Genomic DNA, 15,205 nt, shown 5'->3' on the forward strand with positions numbered 1-15,205 from the left:
CACGCAAAGACGTGTACCCTCTACCACGTGTGGACGATATACTGACCTCCCTCGGCGAAGCAAAATACTTCACTTCCCTAGACCTTGCTTCTGGTTACTGGCAGATCAAGCTTGACGCTGATGCTCGCCAGAAGAGTGCCTTCACTACTCACAATGGCCTCTTTGAGTTCACTAGGATGCCATTCGGTTTGTGTAATGCACCTGCCACTTTTCAACGGGTAATGCAGAGAGTTCTTTCTGGGTTGGAGTATCATTGTTGTTTTGTATACCTCGATGACGTACTAGTGGCTTCCAAGACGTTCCAGGACCACCTACAACATCTACGCCAAGTGTTTAGTCGCTTGAGGTCGGCTTTGCTTCGGTTAAAGCCAAAGAAATGTGAGCTCCTGAAAGATAAAGTCAATTTTCTTGGTCACGTAGTCTCTGCGACTGGTATTGAACCAGACCCGTCAAAAACGGAAAGGATCAAGTGTTACCCGTGTCCTGTGGATGTGACATCCCTGAGACGTTTCCTAGGACTTGCGTCCTACTACCGTCGCTTCGTACCTAAGTTTGCTGAAGTGGCTGCTCCACTACACAAACTCACCAAGAAAGACGTTCCGTTTCGATGGACTAGAGAGTGCAAGTCCGCTTTTGAGAAGCTGAAATTGGCTCTGACGACTACCCCTGTGTTGACATATCCTCTATCCTCGGTTTGGCCCTAACTGCAGTTTTATTCTGGAGACTGATGCAAGTACAGTCGGGTTGGGTGCTGTCTTGGCCCAACAACAAGCAGATGGATCAATACACCCCGTGGCTTACGCTTCACGATCTGTCAACAAACACGAAAGTAACTATGGTATCTCGGAGCTAGAGACACTAGGACTGGTGTGGGCTGTGCGCTATTTCCGACCATACATACTTGGACACCCATGCACCGTGGTTACTGACCATACCGCTTGTCTGGCTATTCTCAATACGCCGAAACCATCTGGCAAGCTGGCAAGATGGGCCTTAACCATACAAGAGATGGATCTCACTATCAAGCACAAGCCAGGACGAAAGCACAAACGCAGATGCTCTCTCGAGGATTGAGGAAGAAGATACCCCGAACGGATCTGATGAAAAAGAGTTGCTCACAGAGAATTCTATTGACAAAGACGAGTTGCTCACGGAGAGTTCAATTGGTGCTGTGGAATCTGTAGCTCAAGACTACAGTCCTGTTATACCTGATGCAGAAGAAGTTGGTCGACTCCAAGCTGAGGATAGTGACTTCGTCACTATGCGCAATTACCTGCAACATGGAGAATTACCTCTTGATGAGAAGTCATCTCAGAAGATCGTGCTAGAAAGCAAGTACTTCACTGTAGTTAATGGTGTACTCTATAGAGAAGATAGAGACCGCCCTTGTATAGCCGTACCTCTGAGTCTACGACAACAGCTGATGGAAGAAGCTCACAAGGGTCGTTTTGCAGGACACCTTGCTGATAAGAAAGTCCACGATCGCCTGAGACGTACTTTATGGTGGCCTAGTATGAGGAATGATGTCAACAAGTTTTGTTACTCGTGCCTGGAATGTTCCACTTGTTCCACTCGCAAGACGGGCCGCAGATGTTTCAAACCTCCTCTACATCCGATACCTGTTTACATCCGATACCTGTTGGCGGTCCATTTCATTGAGTTGCCGTCGATATACTACAGTTACCTCTCACAACTAATGGTAACAAGTACGTGGCTGTATTTATGGATTATTTCACGAAAATAATGGCCCGAAGCATTTGCAATACCTGATCAGAAGGCCGAGACAATTGCAAAGTTGTTCACTGAGCAAATAGTGTGTCGACACGGTATTCCTGAGGAGTTGTTGTCTGACCGTGGTGCTAATTTTCTGTCGACATTGGTGCAAGAAATTTGCAAATTACTTGATGTAAGAAAAATCAATACATCGGGCTATCACCCCCAAACTGATGGCATGGTGGAACGATTTAATATGACTCTCACCAACATGATTGCCAAGTCATGCAATGTCCACAACCAAGACTGGGACGTACACCTTCCGTACTTGTTGTTTGCCTACAGGTGTAGTGCTCAGGAATCAACTAAGGAATTGCCCTTTTTCCTAATGCATGGACGTGAGACGTGACCCCCCGCATTCCAACCGAGAGTTTGCTCGCTCAGAACCGGAGTCCTTATGCCGTGGATGCTGATGATTTCAAACTGGATCTCGTCTCTAGTTTGTCTCTCGCTTGGAAGCTGGCTAGTGAGAGTATTGAGAGTTCACAAATTTCTCAGAAACGTTTTTACGACCGTGCGACTAAACAACCAAAAGTGCATCCCGGCGATCGAGTGATGGTTTTCATGCCCGCAGAACAGCAAGGTGTAAAACCTGGAAACTATCGCGGCCCTTTCACGGTCCTTACCGTGTGTTAAAGGTGACTGAGTGTTAAAGGTGACTGAGGTGACTGATACCAACGTTGAAGTTCGGCTCGTTGGTCGACCCAAAGACGATTCAATCTTCGTTCATTTGAATCGAGTCCGCATGTGTTATCCCGAACAAGGTGATCAAGTATGGAGTGGACGTGTCCGTAGATCTCGAAAAGCCAAACGTAACCGTTCAAGTGATGTGACTTCCTACGTTGATCAATATACTGGTCCAATGAATATACTGGTCCAATGACACGTTCTCGCTCCAAGAAATGAATTACGACAATTGTTTTGACTGTTATTCCTATTTATCATACCTGAGTTTCGAGGACGAACCCCAAACTCAGGGGGGGGATATGTAACGATCCTTACCTATACTCGTTATGTTATTCTATTAATAGCTATAGGTTAGTCTATTAATAGCAGCACGTGTATTGTGCTAAATATACGTTATGATTGAATATATCATCTCTGCTTTGGATGCCTGTGTCTATGACTATATTATATGAACATTGACTTACATTGAACAGTATACTAGGTAGTTTGGCTAACTGGTGCCGTAGTCCTGCGTGACACTCATGCCAGGAAAATATCCCTGCTTGAAATACGAAAAAATGTACTCAAAAAACATGAGAGGCTACACAGCAGACGATAGCAAAACAGCCCAACAACCGGCTTGGAGACACTTCTTCCTCGACAGAGGTAGGGCTATTTATTAATTACATTAGCTCTATTAAATAATAACACCAGGAGTACACGTGAGAGTAAGCCCATTGTCTGTCATACCCACATGACTGGTGTCATACCCACATCCATTGCATGGCTCTACTAATTGGTTGTGTATTCCTCTTCTGTTAGCTCAGGAAATCCCCATTCATATCCTCAGAAAAAGCCCGCCTCAACTTTTTTGTTCCAATGAAATCATCGTATTGAAGGTGTAGGTAGAATTGTTTTTTGGTCAATAATTTCATCCCATGCTTTCCTAGCAGTTTGCTCGATGTCTGGTAGCTTTCTTTCTGGCCCATTACTGTGGTATTCGTTGTCGTTCTTGCTATCGTTAAATAGGTACGCTTCATCATTTTCAGTCCACCAAATGTTGTTCCCATGCTTGAGAAATATGCTGATTCTTTCTAAATGAGCTTTGTAGGCGCTCTGCTACAAATTCCTTTGAAATAGCTGTGCCATTATATGGTGGTACCTTGGATGCCACTCTAGTGACAATCGTGTTTTGTTTAGCAGCTAGTGGTTTGTGGCCTGACATTTTTTGCCTTGCTTGAATAGATGCCTTGCTTGAATAGATGCCTTGCTTAAATAGAGAGCAAAATAGTTGGTAAAACATTCTCCACCTTTCTGTTTGTAGCTCGTAAGCTTATCCGTTTTGCCTGGCCTTTCTGCATTAAATTAACCGATGACAAGCTCACAATTTGATATTGCACAGGTGCGTGAATAGCCATTGCATGGAAATCCATTGAAATTCACTAGCACATTTATATAATTATATAATTATATCGCAGTAATAATTATATCGCAGTACAAAATTGTCAGGTTTCCTTTGCTTGGTTCTTGGCTTGGTTCTTGACAGTGTACTAGCTAAACAAGCTGAGCTCTGTGTGAACCATAATTATGTTCAAGTGAACGATCACCACAATATTAAATTAATGTAAGTGCTCTAGTAAGTGCTCTATGCTGTAATTACAGCGCCAACTCTGACTGAATGCCAGTCCTCCAACGATGTGATGTCAGGCCCAAGGCTTTTCTTTTATTATGCACATGCATCTGCTGTAAATTACAGAGACAAAAAATCAAACCGTACACAGTTGGTCCAGTGCGCTATAATACTGTGCGCTTAAGCGCCACCGTAATAAGTTTGTGTAAAAATGATTTAGTTTACTCAGTTTGAGCCAAACTTTGATAGAGTATCCTAAGTACTTTTTTTTGTCTAAGTCAGTTGAGTTTAAGTAGATGTGACCTTAGCCTCCTTCTCAAGGCCTAAACAATTAGGCCTGCTACTGACTGCTTGCGCATGCGTCAAATTATTGGATAATATTCCCGTAATGTTTCCATTAAACTGAATTTTTACCCGAATTATATCCTGAATAACATATACAGACAAAGAATACTCTTCATAAAGTCAGACACAGAGCTATATAGCTAGCTAGCTAGAGACAGAGCTGTATTGGTTACAGCAGCAATTTCTTTCTGATAGAGTCCACTTTCACCAAGGTTAGTGTCAGATGGGCGTGGCCTATCCATATAGGCTATTGTCAGCCTTCCCCTCCGTTCAGAGGATTGTTATCCACACGGTTGCAGGCTGTGAGTCCTTTGTTAACATAGTAGGCTAAGGGTAGCTATTAGAATGCTATCACACGGGCTACAATCACACTTCTATCCACTTTCTTCAATCCACTTCCGTTCGTTGTGACGTCATTGTTTTACTGAGCAAAATACAATGGTATCCGAATTACCCACTTTCTGGGTAATAGGTGGCGCATGCGCAAACAGTCGATACCAGGCCCTCTCTTAGCGGCCTGGAATCGAGGCTAATGTGACCTTTGCTTGTTCATCATTCGTTCATTCGTTCGTGGTTAATTCATTATGTCTGGCGCAAGGTGGTATTCAATAGATCGAGGAGATGTAGATAGCTTAGGTTTGCAGGTTAATTGTTATTTCATATCCGTGTCTATACATATACAGTACTACGAGAGGACAAGAGTCAAGATGATCGTTAATAATAAATAATGTTGGTAATGTTGGTTGACTCAAGATTGACAAAAAAGAGTAAATAGCAACAAAACACTGCATCTCTTATTAATTATTGAGCTTAGAAGATGACAGAAGCAAGCTTTGTACCATATCATCGAGAGGAGCACACCCTCCTGTATGCTCCCCTGCATTTAGATGTACTGTGTATGAACTTCATTATAAAGCTGCTGCTGACTAGATCTAGATCTAAAAGGCAGCTAGCCATAGATCTATTCATGCACTTAATTTTAATATGATAATTTATAAGCGTATGAGAGCTTACATCTCCTCTGCAGCAGTTGGGTCCTTTGAGCTATGCTGGACTGGGACCAGCGAAAACGAAGCTAATCAATTGTGCAGTAAAAATCTATATACAGGCCTAACAGTGGGATCAATGAAAAGTAAGTTATTAGCAGCCTTTACATGCAAAATATTAAGCTGAACAAGTGAAAATCCTGATCCAGCTTTGAACTAACTACTGCACTAAACTCAAACTAGCTCTGGAATTTGAGCTAAAGCAGCAAAACTGCGTAAAAATCATTTGGTGGTTTCTGTGGTGAACGGATCATGTGCGCTTGATAATCACACACCTTGGACTGTATGATACATGTTTGTGCAAGAGGAGACCCTTTACCAGACACTACAAAAGAAAAGGGATCAGAGGGATCAGAGGGTTGCAACTTATAATGGAAAGGGTTTGTCCATGGAGATTTCTTTTGAATGAGTGTGGTTCTCTTGGTTCATGGTTTAATTAGAATCAAACCCCTCAAGTGTAACTAATTCAACAAGGTTTTATGGATAATAACATACTTATGTACTACTTACGTGCTATAACTAGTGCTATAACTACTTATAACTACGTATACAGTTGAAATCACATGCACAACTGCGGATTTGTTGCAGAAAAATCACTCTTACTGTCTTACCCGCTTGTTTTCTGTGGGCTGTAGCTCCTCTCCTGAGCTTAAAACGCATGCAGTCTTGCATAAATAGATCAAGCACAAGCACATGGCCGATCCACTTTTTTTTAAGAAACAGGTGTGACTATACATACTTATTAAAGACACTGATTAGTGGAAGGCATGCTGCACATACAGACCTGATTTTGTTTGATTCTCTTCCTTTAGATGCTAATAATTAAAGACCTAAACATGTACAGTTGGACTTACATGACTTCTGGATTATGAGTGAATCACCAAACTCTATACCATCATCAGTACTCTTGATCTTTTGATCTTCTTGTTGTCTGATCGTGATCTGATCGTGGTGTGCATCCCGTTATTCTTTTCCGTGCTCCAGCAGAATAGAAAAGAATCCGACGTTGCCCTATGCAAACAACAGGTGTATACTGTATTGCAATGGCAATGGATCGAGACACTCTTGATCGATATTTATTACACCATCGTCAATAACAACTTGCTGGGATGCCACCAAAGTCACCGAAGGTTGTTTGTGAAAAAGGTGCCCACTATCATAATTATGCTTGCAGCTGGAGCCTTATCTTTGATCGAGTAAAACTTAACCAGAACTTAGAGAAGTCCCCTTCTATGAAAGAAGGGCTGGATGGACACAGGTCTATTTCGGGACTGGTTTATGGAGCACATATGTAACAAGGAAGCGGCCTGTCTTGCTGATGGACACTCGTCCCACTTAGGTTGGCTGCAAAAGAACAAGTCATCCTATCGTTCTCCCTCCTAACACAACCCAACCCAATGTTGTCAGCCATTGGATAAGAGTGTCTTTTCTTCTCTGAAATCATGCCATGATTATGACAGAAAACTCTTGTGAGACATGGGATAGCTATCAAGAGCGGTTTCAGAGTAACTGGGGTGTGTCCCTTCGATAAATCAGCAATTACTCTTCCTGAAGAGAAGTTTCAACCCGGAGCACTGACTGGGCTCTCCTATATACCATGTCCAATACCATGTCCATTGCGGCTCATCTGACAGTGATGCTGATTCAAAAGCTGCACGCTTAAACTATTATTTTGTCCTCCTAACACTAGAACCCATGCAACCCATGCAAACCCATGCAACAAAAAATGAGAAATCATGTCGAAAAAATTTGACATCTAATGTCCGACATAGAAACGGCTAAAAAACACGCAGAAAGAGAAAAAAAGTGAAAAAAGTGAAGATCAAGCTGATGACTAATCGTCGAGTAAGTGTCTTAAAACTATCTGGTTTATGCGAGTACTGTCACTGGTGACTAGAGACTGCTAACGAGTCGTCGCAAGAGTAAGTGTCTTAAAACTATCTCTAATTATTGTTCACAAAACGAAGTGTTTTGTGCATTAATGTTATCTGTTATCAACGTACAATATCAAGACGGGTTGGGTTGTTCACCATAGCAATGGCAACATATCTTTGTGCCGGAATTATAAACGGCAACTCAGATCATCTAAATGTTGTTTTGAAACGAAATGTTTAACGAAGTTTTCAAGTAGCGTACCCGTGTATCGGAGAGGATTGGACACACGCTTAGCTTCAACCTTTGCCCTGTTCTGCCTTTGCAGGATGAATGGTGTGTTTTGACCACATAGGCTCTGCCCAACGATGTTCTCCAGGATGAAGATAGATGTGCTGTCAATGTGAGACTTGTCTAGTAAATTAATGTAATAATGGACTAATGGGATGTGCCAACAGTTGTAAACCTGCTTAGCATAGACTCTATTTGCATTCAATTAGGATAATGTGTATAATTATATGTACATAGTCTAGGTGTGGGACATGAATGTGCATTCTTCTTGCTGTAAGTGTATTCTCTTTTAGAATAAGAACTAATTATAGAATAAGAAAGGTATGTACAGTTATGCATGAATTAGCTACGTATACACATAATTATAGACTGTGTGCAGTAATCACGATCATAGTGAGTGTCAAGTGAATTCTCATTCTGTTTTGCGACATCCCTGAGCTGACGCATAACTCTAGGCAGAGTAATTATAATCCCCATCCCCACAGTCACAGATGTCTCAGATACGGAGCCTGCTAAACAGAGTAAGTATTAGTACCCATATGTAGAGAGTACGGTCACAGATGACTCAGATACCAGATGACTCAGATACGGAGCCTGCTAAACAGAAACGAGATCGTTGAATCTAACTAATTGGTACCCTTGTTTATTAATATGTGGAGAGTACCGTCACAGATGACTCAGATACGGAGCCTGCTAAACAGAGACGAGGTCGAGTAAGTGTCTGAATCTAAGTAAATAATATTATTGGCACCCTTGTTTAGTAATTGATAGTCGATCTTTTTGCGTACATGTATGAGGATTAGGCTGAGTATACTACATAGCTACGTTTCTCGTGAACTTCTCCTGTGTCTATTATAACTTATAGTAAAGAGTTTGTCACGTAACTACTGTAACTTTGAATGCCAGAGTTCCGTTATCTGACGAGCCCATCGTCGTATCGGTCCCACGCTCCCTCTCAAGTAGGTGGGAGCATTTCTGCCAATGAGGAGGTCTCTACGCGTACAATAGGAGTAGGTTCTTCAATGTGCTTGTGTGTATTACGTACGTACGTACTACTGCTATGTTACCTTCGGCTTGTATATATACTAGGGTGACACAAGGTGTCATGGGGCGAGCGTGTTAGCTGTCTTTCTTGATCACTCTGTCTTCGAAGCCTTTTTGTTTACGTTTGGCTAGCTGACGTCTTTCTCTTCAGCTGTTTCTTGGGCTCTTGCTCCCTCCTTATTCGAAGTCTTTCTTGTTTGCGTTCGTTGTCAGGATTCATTTTATGCAACTTTTTCAGTTGTGCAACAAGGACCGCGTGTCTAAAAACCGCCATACATACATACACGCCATACATACATACAGAACATACAGAGAAATTTTCTACCGTCGTCACTAAGTCGCCCCAATTATTGCAGGTGTACAAATTATTGCAGGTGTACCCCCAAAGCAGGTACGCACTGCATTTCTACTCAATGGAATCACGTTCTGCTTGAGAACACTTGGGTCAACCGTTGCTTTGCTGTCGAGTTCTTATCAACAAGTTGGTACGTCCATGGACATGAATTGCCAGACGGCTGGTGTGAAGCCAATAATGAGTGGAAGCCTGGCCAATTAAGTTCATCAAACGAATAATTATAGCTATAGATATTTTTACTTTTTATCTCGCCCTTTTTTCTACTAAATTATCACTGCCCGACTCACTATCCGACTCACTATAATGATTTACTACCGTCGGATTCTTATGAAAAAATGCCTAGCAACCATAATTATACCAATAGAATGCCAAGGAATAAAATGGTGCAACATGTGTTGCCATAACAACCACGGTCACCCGTTTTTATCAGTTTTTATCATTTTAAATACTCGGCGATAAAATCCAAAAACCTATCATATGATATGTGACAGGGCCCCCTTAACGCGGGTATACCCGAGGCGTTCTCTAAGCTTCAAAATGATACCAAGATCGGCCGGCATTATTATAACATGTAACATTCATTACTACATTATAGTTACGGGTAAACTTGTTAGTGGGGGTGGAAGTTGCTATTGGTTTCTTGGGCATACAGAATTAAGGATTTTGACATGTTATTGTACATAGTTTTATGTATTCATACAAGTGCAGCATAATAATATTATAAAGGCCCTTCAGATGGTTACACTTCGTTTTATCCATTTGTTTCTATATGGCATGCTTGGAACTTGGATCATGTGACCCTAGTGAAAATGCTTGTAAGACTAAGCATAATTTATTGCAAGCGATTCTTGCAGGTATTTGAAACCAATTTCCAATTTCCTGTAATATATTGTAGTAAGCAGTTTCTTTTGGTCGTGCTCAGGAAATTTGATCTTGACAAATTCTGCAATTAAAGATACCAATTAATGACTTTGAATGTACTCAATAAATAAAATACTATACTTAACTTACCCAGTAGGAGATTAATTTTGGTCTTGTCTAAGAGTGGCTTTAGAGATTTGTGCTCATGTGCCTTGTGAACAAGCGACTCTCGTTGCTCAGCCTTTGAAAACGTAAGTGCCTCCCATATGCAATGGCATCTTTTGACAAAATTTGAAGGAGGTTGACGTCGTTATACTATACAAAAGAGCGGGGAGTTAACACCTATAGATTATATAATTATACACTTTACAGTGGTGCCCACCTTTATGAAGGCTCATTCTCAGAATTGGAGCATTCGCTTATTTACGACCTTACAAAAAGATGCATGTATACATACAGACAACATACAATAAAAATTAAGTTACCATGTACTGTGGTTCATCCTTAATACGGGTGACCACTTCTGATGGTATACACTTCGCTTCGAGCCTATCCAATTTTTTGTCTATTCCATTCATTTTCTTTAAAATCATCTGCGAGGCAAATAATTATCACAATGTCCTGTAGTAAATCTTTTGAAGAGTACGATGTGCTGGTTAGCTGTAAAGGATGGATACACAATATTATTAATGATTACACGTAAGTACATGTATAATAATTATGGGTACATACAGACCTCTTTAAGTGCATTCTCTGGTTAGCTGCAAGTACAAAATAAGTATAATGCACTGTGTACTCAAGTAAAATGCACAATTAATAATTAATAATTGTCTTGTGCGTTAATTAGTATACCTCTTTTTTTGCCTGAATCATCGCTTTCTCTTCTCTTCTCTTCCTTTAACATCGCTTTTTTTCGCATTTTCTCATTTTATCTTCTCTTCTTCCTTCTCCTTCTCCCTTTCTTGTTCCTCCTTTCTTGTTCCTCCTCTTCTCTTTCTTGCTCCCATCTCCTCTCCTCTCTTTCTTGCTCCTCCTCTTCTCGTCTCATCTCTTCTCTCTTGGTAAATAATATATTATTTATAGACTCTATAACAAACAAATACTTCACTTACCATTGACTCCTCGTCGGAGCTTCTGAAGCACTGTCTCTTCGACTTTACGGGGTATGGGTCTTCACATCACTTTCCTCAATCCTTGTCTTTCAGCCTTATTTTTTTCCGGGATTACAGTAACTTCGTAGTGGACTCCTTTTTCAAGCAACAGAAGCTGGCTTCCATTGTATATGTCCGCTTTGCTGAACTCGCCACTGTCTTTGCTGAGCTTAGATGCTTAGATGCTTTCACTTTCAGATTTTCTCCCGTTTGGTTACAGGCCACTGTCACATCACCTACATGATTATACTACATGATTATAGCGATTGAAAAATATATGCTGGGTACAATTGCAGTCTACAAGGGAAATATCTAGGGTTATATCCTACATAATGTTTAACCTCACATGATTCTAGATCTAGTAGATTTGTAACATCTGTCTCGATGCTTAGTCCTGGGTACTTAGGGTTAGGTTTTCTTGCTCTTTTTGCCATGGTAAACTTAATTAGACTGCACTGGAGCTGAGACTGTACTGGAGCTGGCTAGCTGGGCTTCTTTTAAGAAACCACATGGACTTGAAGTGAGAAAAATTCAAACTAACCAATGAGAAGTCAGATCAGCTGGTCATTAATGAAATTCCGAATATTAGCACCTTGCCTTTACACTATGTAGCTACTTAGTTCTACAAAGACAGTTAGTGAAGAAAGATGGAAGAACCCCCAGTCAAGAAGAGGAGAGGACCTTACCATAGATATATACATGACCATGAATTCCCTGTTCCTAAAACAACTGAGTGGAGAATGTGGAGAATGAGCAAAGTCCATTCAGAGAGGTAATTAAAAAACCACCTTACATATGCATGCATGATATCATTATTATGTAGGTGCATTGATGAGAGTGATTGTGGTGGCTGTGGTCTACCTGGCAATGATGATAGTCTGCGTCTGCTTGGTAGCGATGATGATTTTTTGTCTCGTGGTGGTGGTGGCGGTGATGACGATGGTAGCTATAGCCTGCCTGGCAGCGATGATACTTTGTCTGATAGTCTGTCTGGTAGCTGTGGTGGTGATGGTGGTGATAGTCTGTCTAATGGTGATCTGTCCGATGGTGGCGATGATGGTGGTGGTGATAGTAGCGATGGTGGTGATGATAGTCTGTCTGGTAGCGATGATGGAGATCTGGTGATGACAGCGATCAAGAGTAAGTTTTCAGTGAACCAATTTTGGCATTGTTTTATTATTAGCATTGTTTTATTATTATTTTATTGTTTGCAGAACAGACGATGACGACGGTGATATAGAAGAAGATTTGGCTCAACCAATATACCCTGGTGCTCGAGTGACGCTCCTCGGAGCCTACTGCTTGCTAATGGCGAATGAGCTTCCATTCTCAACGATGGTCCTACAATTACTTTGCCCTATGGGAAATTTGCTACCAACAACGAAGTACCAGCTGCTCAAGTTTTCTCGTCAATCTACGAGTAAACACGAACGAATCGATTTCTATCGGTCCTGTGGTTTGGAGCGTGAAAGGAACAAGCGATGCTCATCGACAAGTTGTAGCAAGACGGAACCAGACACAATGATAATTGTTTCTCCAGAACGAGCTCTCACAAGTATAATATCAGGTAGAGTTAAATAATAATTGAGTGGGGTGATACAGAGTGGGGTGATACAAAATAATTAAAATGATTATTGCTGTATAATAAATATGTTTTATACAGGGAACTGGGCGAAGGTTAAAACCCATTCGAAAACAAGAAAAGGGATCATTGAAGTTGCTTTCAACACCGATGGAATATCACCTTTCAAATCTTCTCGCTTATCAGTTTGGCCTCTTTTCGTTTCAGTTCTCAACTTACCACCATATCTTCGTTGTCTCAAGCATAACATTGTTACTTATATTTTTTGGGTCGCTACATCAAAACCCCCCATGAATTGTTTTCTGAGGAAATTCAAAAAGATGATTGACAAACTCAATGCGACAGGACTTAAGACTACAGGTACAAAAACATTCTCAATCAAACCGTTATATGGTGTGTTCGATATGATTGCAAAGGCCCCATTAATGAATATGAACCAACATAATGGGAAATATGGTTGTCCCTCATGTTTGCATCCTGGTTTACGCTTAGGCCACACACAGACATATCCTCCGGGTGACTTTACCGAACAGTCCTTTGAGAACGCTGCGGCAAAAGCTGAAAGAATTTCCTCCGTAGTTGATGGAATTAAAGGCAAAACAGTTTTATCCAAAATTATAGACATAGCTACTTGGAGTACCCATTGACTACATGCACTGTGTTTTGGAAGGTGTTACAAAAAGACTCCTAGACAATTGGGTATCAGCTTCATTCAGGCCGTTTTTCTTGAATCTCAACAAGCGAAAACTTCAAGAAATTGACGCAAGCCTTACCAATCAAAGTCCCCCGCACGATTTTTCACGAGCTCCAAGATCCATTGAAAAACATAGGAAACATTGGAAAGCTAGTGAGTACGCTGCTTTTTTACTCATTACCGTTGCTGATTGGTTTTCTACCCCCTCTATATATTCACCACTTTGCTCTATTGGTATGCGCTATCCACACTCTACTTCAACCTAAACTATCGATTGCTAAGATAAACGCGGCGGAAATGATGTTGAGAGATTTTGTAAAGTTTATCCCTGAATTGTATGGACCAAAGGAGGGTACTCTGAATTCTCATATGCTGATACATTTAGCTGCACATGCACGGATTTGGGGTCCGCTGTGGACATTTTCTGCATTTGACTATGAACACAAAAATGGCTATCTGATGGGGCACGTCCATTCACCTCATAAAGTTGCTGAGCAGATCCAATTCTCGTTGCAATTAAACCAAACAATTGATTCTTTACACAAAAGGAAATCGAGTCGGATAGTGATGTGTTGTCATTTTTGGGCATACTCTCCCCAAACAACTCCCCAAACAAGACCGGTAAAAAATTGTTTGATGGCACCTATACTGTGGGAAATGTGACCACAATAAAAATCAGGACTGAACTGAAATCCACGATAACTGATTTGATAGGCACTTGTCCAGAAGAAGCATTCACTTTCTCTCGTGTTTATCACCAAGGAACAATGTTGCACTCAAGTCAATACGGTCACAGCGATAGTAAAAGGAATAGTACAACATGTTTCTACTTTGTTAATGGAATTGAACATTTTGGTACCGTTAACTACTTCTACCACATTAACTCTCAGCCGATTGCTGTTATTAAACCATATGAAATCAGGCTCCTTGCTGGCAAGTATCTGGCAGAGAAATTTTCGAACAATATGCGATGTTAGACCTACTCAGCTCGTTCATCATTCAAGTTGACCGTCATCAAAGATCCCCTATGTTGGCCATTAAATTAGAGTCAATTATTAGTAACAGTTTTGTGTGTGTGTGTGCGTGCGTGTGTGTGTACCGTTGTGTGCCATGTGTGTGTGTGCGTGTGAGTGTGTGTGTATATGTGTGTATGTGTGCCCCCTGTGTGTGCGTGTGTGTGCGTATGTGTGTGTGCGTGTGCGTGTGTGTGCACGTATGTGTGTGTGGGGTGTGTGTGTGTGTGCCCCATGTGTTTGCATGCCTATGCCTGTGTGTGTGTGTGTGCTTTGTGTGTGTATGTGTGTGTATGCCCTATGTATGTTGTGTGTGCATGTGTGTGTGTATGTGTGTGTGTGGTGTGTGTGTGTGCGTGCCCGCACATGTTTGTGCCCCCTGTATGTGCGTGTGTGTGCCCCTATGTGTGCGTGTACCTCTGTGTGCCCCCTGTGTGTGCGTGTGTGAGTGTGTGTGTGTGTGTGTGTGTGTGCGTGTGCGTGTGTGTGGTGTGTGCGTGTGTGTGTGTGTGTGTGTGTGTGCCCCCTGTGTGTGTGTGTGTGTTTGTGTGTGCGTGCCTGTTTGTGTGTGTGTGTGTCCCCTGTGTGTGCGTGCGTGTGTGTGTGTGTAGCCCCTGTGTTGTGTGCCCCCTGTGTGTGCATGTGTGTGTGTGTGTGTGTGTGCGTGCCTGTTTGTGTGTGTGTGTGTCCCCTGTGTGTTCGTGCGTGTGTGTGTGTGTAGCCCCTGTGTGTGCGTGTGTGTGTGTATATGTGTACCCATGTGTGCCCCTTGTGTGTGTGTGTGTCCCCTGTGTGTGCGTGCGTGTGTGTGTGTGTAGCCCCTGTGTGTGAGTGTGTGTGTATGTGTGTACCCCCCTGTGTTGTGTGCCCCCTGTGTGTGCA

At 41.9% G+C, this 15,205-nt stretch overlaps 2 long non-coding RNA genes across 2 annotated transcripts; one reads left to right on the plus strand and one right to left on the minus strand.

Moving 5' to 3' along the window:
- Positions 1 to 9,582: 9,582 nt before the first annotated feature.
- On the minus strand, positions 9,583 to 10,808 carry LOC135338174 (uncharacterized). Its single transcript, XR_010395443.1, has 3 exons — positions 10,266 to 10,808; positions 10,034 to 10,198; positions 9,583 to 9,965 (listed from the first exon to the last, which is right to left on the minus strand). It is a non-coding gene; the product is annotated as an uncharacterized LOC135338174 (long non-coding RNA).
- Positions 10,809 to 11,681: 873 nt separating this feature from the next.
- On the plus strand, positions 11,682 to 14,941 carry LOC135338175 (uncharacterized). Its single transcript, XR_010395444.1, has 3 exons — positions 11,682 to 11,806; positions 11,858 to 12,601; positions 12,698 to 14,941. It is a non-coding gene; the product is annotated as an uncharacterized LOC135338175 (long non-coding RNA).
- Positions 14,942 to 15,205: the final 264 nt, after the last annotated feature.

Source organism: Halichondria panicea, chromosome 7, assembly GCF_963675165.1.
Source record: "Halichondria panicea chromosome 7, odHalPani1.1, whole genome shotgun sequence".
Lineage (NCBI taxonomy): Eukaryota > Metazoa > Porifera > Demospongiae > Suberitida > Halichondriidae > Halichondria > Halichondria panicea.